Consider the following 7,382-nt stretch of genomic DNA (forward strand, 5'->3'; position numbering starts at 1 on the left):
TTCTGCATATTCACTGACTTTGGTCTGCTGTTCCGGGCCGAAAACTGGGCCGAAATAGGGTCCAAAATCGCTGGTTTCAGATTCTGCAGTTTATGTAGATCGCGCATGTCACGCGATCGCGTCGTCCATGCAGACGTGTCGCTGGCGCTTTTCCTCTTCACGCGTTCGCGTCATCCATGCTACTGCGTTGCTTGTGCTTTCCAATCCGTGCGGCTGCGCAAGCCATGCGGCCGCGTCACTGCGATTTGCGCTCCTTCGCGCGGTCGCTTGAGCCAAGCGACCGCGTCACTTTTCGCTGGTTATCTCCTCAAACTCTTGTGTTCCTTCCATTTTTGCTAGCTTCCTCTCCAATCTCCGTCTCATTCATGCCCTATAAAGCCTGAAACGCTTGACACACAGATTACGGCATCGAATGGAATAAAGGAGAATTAAAATTAAATAATTAAAGTCTCTGGGAAGCAATTTTCAAACATGTAATAAATTCAGGAAGGAAATCTAAATGCATGCTAAATTGATGAATAAGTGGGTAAGGATCACAACAAAACCACACAATTAAATACAATATAAACTATAAAATAGTGGTTTATCACTCGGTCCTCAGCATCTCTTCCTCCATCGTCGTCGTTGAAGGCTTGTAGATTGATTTTACATACTACTTGATTAATTTAGTTGAATTGTTGAATTAATAACAATAGTTCCAATATACATCTCTCTCTCTCTCTCCACGCACATCTCTTTCAGTTTAATCGGTTGAAGAAGCTTACATAATCCTTTTCTTCTTTTCATTGTTTTTGCAGTTTCGAGTTCGATCATGTCGAAGGACAAAGACTTTACCGATTTGTCGCTCACCTTCAAACACCTCTTAGGTTTGATTTAAATTGTTGTTTCTTTTTTGAGTAATCACAATTTAGCAATGTGATTATAGTTTAATTGTTTCATAATTTTTAGAAAATAGTATTGCATTCTTAGGTTTGTATTTTGTTGTTATGTTTTGTGTTTGGGAGTGCTTAGTTGCTAATCTTTGAACACAGGCATCTTATGGCTCTGTGTTTTCCTCTGAAGATTATCAAAGAAGTGTTACTAATGGTGAGCTTCAAAAAAAAGATGAATGATGAAAAAAAATATTACAAGATGCTACACTTGCTCTATTCTGTTTATTTTTAAGAACATTGTCTTACTCCTCTACACAGTCAGTGGTTTGAGTTATGTTCAGTTTATTTATCAATAAAAAGTTTGGAAATATTGATAGTGCACTAATTATATATAACTAATTCACATGAATTAATTTTTATGGGAGAATCGATTTCCCTCTATTCTTCACAATGCACATTTATGTATGGCATTTTACTAAGTTGATGAAAAGCTTTTTTGTTAGTTGAATCAAAATGTATTCTTATTTCATTTATTTATGTATTTTTTTCACATTGTGAGAGTTTTGTGAGAGCATCTCTGTTAAAGTAACTGTTTAAAATACAATTGTGCTATGATTTGTGAGAGCATCCTAATTCCAAAGTCTTCCAATTTCCCAAAGCCTGAATCAATCAAACCTCATCCGTAGAGTAGAGTAGACTCATTGATTTGTGCTATAATTTGTCTACAACTAGAGGATAAACTATTTTTCACTGTTTAATTTAGAGCAGTCTCAACAACTTATTTATAAATTTCAGAGAGACGGCCCTTGAAAAAGCCAAGCAACTAGTAAGGAACTTAGAAACAAAGCTTGATTCAGCTAATGCTCAGCACCTTAAGGAGAAAGAAGAATAGGGACTAAGCCTTAAAAATGTAGAAAAAACGTGGCGAAGTAACAAACCTTGGCTGCCTGATTAAATTGTAGCTTATACTTGTATGAATTTAATTTTAGAAGGTTTAATCTCAACTTAACTTTGCAGTCAAATGTGTCTCAATGAAGGCTGAAAACGAAGCAACTACTGCACAAGATATGAAAAAGGAGTTGCAAGAGCTCAAACTGCAATATAAAAAATTGAAGGTGATATTAAAGTTCTAAAACATGTTCCTGATGGACATTAGTTCCACTGATTATTTTTTCCCCTTCTTTGTTTTTCCCCTTCATAGGTTTAACATGCTTCATTTCATGATATTGCTGATAAAATGATTGAGGAGAAGGATAATAGGAATCTTCGTCAATCTCTTCAATCAAGACCACAGGTTTTTGTTTTTATGTTTTTTTTCCTTTCCTGCTTTTAGTAAATCATATGATTATTGAGACATAGATCTGGTACTTAACATTCACGTGATCTTGCATATTTATTCTACTGGTCCGACAATGGTGTGCTATAATCTCAGATTGACCACAGTGACAATGATAATTATAACACAGGTATTAATTCATTTATATCCTGGCAAAAATTGTTCTGCTTGCTGAGCGTTTTAAGTATATTTTCATTGTTTCAAATATCTGGTGATTTTCTAGTATAACGTTTTCTGGATTTAAATATTATTTCAACTGTTCTGGACAGCCTCGCATAAAGTGGATTCAATGAATTTAAGCCCCTTTGTTGCAGAACAGCAAATTCTGGTATGTCTTTATTCTTACTTTATGGTGTAATTCCATTTCCACTTTTAATTTATCACTAATGTATATTGTAAAGAGTATCTGCGTTGAAAGTTTTCTACATTGCAACCTGTTTTATTGCCTTGATAATTGGATCCTCGATCTTATTTTACTGTCAGCTCCTAGCTAGACAACAAGCTCAAAGAAAAGAAGAACTAGCACGATCACAACGCCATATCTTAGCTCTTCAAGTATGTCTTAAAGCTTCTTGAGACAGGTATAAACTTCAAAGGAAGCACATAGTCTTTTATTTTTCTATTTCTAGTGAAAAGCATGTATTTAATATGATAATGAAAATTGTGTGACCAGGTGAAGTGGAAGTATTGCTACCAGTTATTGGGATGCTTCTCCAGTTTAGTCCACAAGAGGTAATATTTGTCATCTTTTACGTCACTTTGCATCCTTGTGTATATCTTATTTTAGGGAGAAAAAATTCACTTTGCATCCTCGTTTATTTTTATTAGTTGTCCATTTCTTGTTTTTGTATGTTAGTCTTCGTGGAGACTACAATAATATGTATTCTTGTACATGTGAAATAAATTCAATAATAAAATAAATAAATACATAGTGTCATTTTGTTTGGGAATAATAATAATAATAATAATAATAATAATAATAATAATAATAATAATAATAATAATAATAATTCGGAGAGTTCATGGTTTATTAACACAATTTTGAAAAATTATTTTTAGATCCAACTAATTTTAGCTCGAAAACTTAAAATGAATTTATCAAATATATTGAGGATAGAGCACTTTGTTCAATCGAGACAAAAACACCCCCTTCCCTCAAATAAGCTACTTTCTCTTTCACCATCTATGAGATGGGTGTATCTCCTTCTAAAAATCCTTTCCTCAAATAAGCTAAACTTAGTTCATTACAAGTATATGTTGGATCATTATAAACAGTAACATATTAAAGCTACCAAATTTCACTTTATTAGCAGATTTTACACTATACAAATTTTTGCATCTGAACTCTGATTAACTTAGGTGGTGGTATTAAATTAAATGTAACCAAATTCTTAGGGAAGGCAAAATTTAGCAGTATGGGTGAGAGTAAGAACTTAATTACAACACAAGATAGTGTTATATTTTATCTTTTTTTTTTAATCTCAATAATGAGATTTGAAATTGGGGCTTCAGAAATTGCTGGCAAGCTTCCAAAACCTGTGCAAAGCTTTTATGAACTCAACACGGTTGTTCGTGTGAACTCATTTTATTATTTATTATTTGTTTAACTATTTGTTTGGCTTTGAATGCAAGTGGGTTTTTTGGTCCCATTCTTCAAGTTGGGTTGCCAGTAGACCACGCTGGTGTATGCCTTGGGTAAATAAAACTTTAAATTAAGTCCATTAACAAATCTGTTGTAAACTTATGCATCTTTATTCACAACAAATACGTTGGTATTAGAGTATTAGCAGTTGAGATTTGAGAATAAGAATTTGCATAATGATGGCTATTGTTTTTGTTTGGTTTGGCATATTTTTGTTACATGTTGCAGTAATGCTATGCCTATTCCCAATTCTGAGAGAGAATTTGTAACTTTATTCGTAAAAAACTTGTAACTTAATAACAATTTTTTGTAACAAGTTAAGAAACGAGTGAGAATCAATGGAGACTCATGATTTTTATGTCTCTCATAACTAGAACTTTTTTATCTTAGTGTATTAAGTATTAACAAGCACTAGCATTTTTTATTAGATGTTTGTAACAATAACATATGTATAATGTTATTTTAAAAGATATAATATATATGTTGATGAGTATTTTAAAAAAGAAAATTATGTATAATGTTATCAAAGAAGCTTTGTCTGTTTGTTTGCCAATTGTGACAATCACAAAGGATCCAATTTTTAGTCTCACAAACCCATACCTGCAGCTTTACTTTATGATTGTTCCCATCTCTTTTTTTTTATGATTGTTCCCAGTGACAGGTGGGGTTTGGCTTCTCATACAATTTTTTAATGCAATGCTAGTTAAGAAATAATTTAGATTAGTTATCGAGCAACTGTATTTTTATTCTACTTCTATTTTTTGTATGACATCTAATCACATCTTCTTTCTTGGCATAGGATCAAGGTCACACTCTTCAAATTAATTCCCTTTCAGCTGTGGAGGAACCCTTAGTTGCAAAAGCAAAATGTGGAAATTGGGAGATAGACAAGAGGTTGTTGAAGATAGGAGAAAGAATAGCATCTAGATCTTGTGGAGATTTGTAATTTGTAGCATTTTTTGCTGTTTGGATTTGTAACATGGTTTATTATTTTTTAGAAAAATTTGTGTATCAATATTTTGAGTTTAATAAAATATCTCATTTTATAATAATTAATTTCAGTATATTTATATTATGCATAATAATAATTATTGTTGGCAAAAATATATATTTAATTCTGGAAAAAAGATAGTTTGGTGCTTCTAAGAAAACGAGTGTAATATAACTAACAAAAGTCATAAGATTTTAGTGGCAATAGTAATGGCAACTAAAAGTGAATAACATTATAATTTTAAAATTATTTTTAGTGGCTATATAAATTGCCGGTAAAATGGATTTTGGTGGCAATAGTAATGGCCACTAAAAGTGAATAACATTTTAATCTTATGATTACTTTTGGTGGCCATATAAATTGCCAAGAAAATGGCTGCTAATAGTTATATACTTTTTGCGGCCATTAAAAAGGTCTTTACCGGCAAATGTTATAATTGCCACTAAAACCTTTTAGCGACGAAGCATAAGATGGCTAATGTCTAATTGCCGGTAAATGTATTAGCGACTATTTTTATTGCCGCTAAAAGCAAAATAATTGGCCGCTAAAAGTGATTTTTCTTATAGTGTGGACAATTTGTTGTCACAATTGAGGAGGATAACTAGGATAGGACTTCTGTTCATACCCTGGGTCGAGCTATCCGATCTGGGATGTTCTACCGACAAAGCGACCGACCTCTTCAGGTCAGGACAATTTGACCTCTTCTCAAAGAGCTCGGCCCAACTACCAGGAAAGCCCAATAAAGGGCCCAAACAGAGGAACACAACCCGAATCCAAGGGCAGCCCAAGCCTATAGAGATAAAGGCAGTTCCCTTAAAGATATGATGATCTCGCTCGAAGATAAAGATAAGATAAGATAACTAACTTATCTTATCTAAAGAAGGTCTTTCTACACCATTATAAATACACTGGAACATTGGCACCGTTGCCGGGGACCCTGGAAGTCATCCCATCATTATGGCGGACGACCATGACAATGATCACAATTCAGATCTAGAGGATAGAACGCCGCACAAAAACGCGGACACTACCCCAAAAGATACTCCTCAACTTAACAACAAAAAGAATTCAAATGCGGGAGCCATGGAGATGCTCAAGATCATTTAAAACAACTTGAGGAAGACGCCCTATGTCAACGAGAGGCGGAGAAAGACTTACAAAAGGAAATAAGGTGACACCGAGAATTGGAGGACAAACTCCTAAAACTCGAAGCCGATCTCAAAACAAAAGACAACTGATCCCCTCATGAGGACAGCTCCCGCAAAGAACAAGATCCATTCACCAAAGAGATCATAAAGACCAAAATCCCTAAAGACTTTAAACTCCCAGATATGACTCTGTACGACGGCACTACAGATCCCGGCCATCATCTCAGCAATTTCAGAATTAGAATGTACCTCACCGATGCCTCAGATGCATTTCGTTGCAAAGCCTTTCTGACTACCTTAACAAATACGGCAATTAGATGGTTCGACAATCTACCTCCTAGGTCCAATTCGAGTTTTGACGACTTGGCCAAGAAGTTTTTGGCCAGATTCTCCATACAAAAAGACAAGGCTAAGCACGCTCCAAGTCTATTGGGAATCAAGCAAGGAGAACGGGAAACTCTCTACAACTACATGGAAAGATTCAACAAAACATGCCTAGACATACAGAACCTACCAACAGAGGCTGCCATTATGGGCCTCCTCAATGGCTTGCGAGAGGGACCTTTTAGCCAATCTATATTGAAAAAACACCCCACATCTCTGAACGAAGTACAAGAACGAGCAGAAAAATACATCAACATGGAGGAAAACTCTCGACTAGAAGAGATCTCGAAATCCGGATTCACCTCCCAAGATAAAGACAAAGAATCCAAAAGGAAGATCAGCATGGAGAAAAAATAAAAAATTATCATAATTACACCCCCCTTTGGGTGTCTCTCGTGGATGTCTACAGAGAGGTATGAAAGACTGAAAGAATACCCCCAGCTCGACCACTCAAAGACAAAAAAGGAGGAAGAAATCGAGATGAATATTGTGAATACCATCGCATCCGCGGGCATTCCACCAATGAATGTTTTGACTTGAAAAATGTCATCGAAAAGCTAGTAAGAGAGGGGAAGCTAGATCGGTTTCTGGCTACCCAGGACGATGAGCAAGGAAAAAGAAGAAGGGAAGAAGATGTTGGACGAACCGAGAAGTCACCTCGTACACCAGAAAGACACGTCCACATGATACACGACAGATTTGCAGGAGGAGGAGTCTCCAAATCATCTCACAAAAGATATCTTAAAGAGGTATATCATGTCGAGGGGAAGGGGGAAGCGCCCGACATCCCCCTGATTACCTTCACCAAAGAAGATGCATCTGGGGTAATCTCAGGACACGACGATCCCATGGTCATCACGGTTATACTGGCAAATGTAAACCTCCACCGCACACTGATAGACCAGGGGAGCTCCGCCGACATCTTGTTCAAAACTGCCTTCGACAAGCTTGGTTTGGAAGAAAAGGAACTCAGCGCATATCCAAACAGCCTGTTCGGACTAGGAGATAC

General features: G+C 35.7%; 1 long non-coding RNA gene across 3 annotated transcripts; it reads left to right on the forward strand.

The window, feature by feature from the left end:
- The first annotated feature begins 595 nt into the window (after nt 1-595).
- On the forward strand, nt 596-4,902 carry LOC107489383 (uncharacterized). 3 transcript variants are annotated; one of them, XR_008009664.1, is made up of 9 exons: nt 596-866; nt 1,032-1,086; nt 1,668-1,987; nt 2,074-2,166; nt 2,305-2,338; nt 2,478-2,536; nt 2,692-2,789; nt 2,882-2,940; nt 4,650-4,902. It is a non-coding gene; the product is annotated as an uncharacterized LOC107489383 (long non-coding RNA). The 3 variants fall into 3 exon arrangements; XR_008009663.1 differs by having other exon boundaries at nt 2,305-2,536; XR_002375734.2 differs by having other exon boundaries at nt 2,074-2,536.
- The last annotated feature ends 2,480 nt before the right edge of the window (nt 4,903-7,382 follow it).

Source organism: Arachis duranensis, chromosome 5, assembly GCF_000817695.3.
Source record: "Arachis duranensis cultivar V14167 chromosome 5, aradu.V14167.gnm2.J7QH, whole genome shotgun sequence".
Lineage (NCBI taxonomy): Eukaryota > Viridiplantae > Streptophyta > Magnoliopsida > Fabales > Fabaceae > Arachis > Arachis duranensis.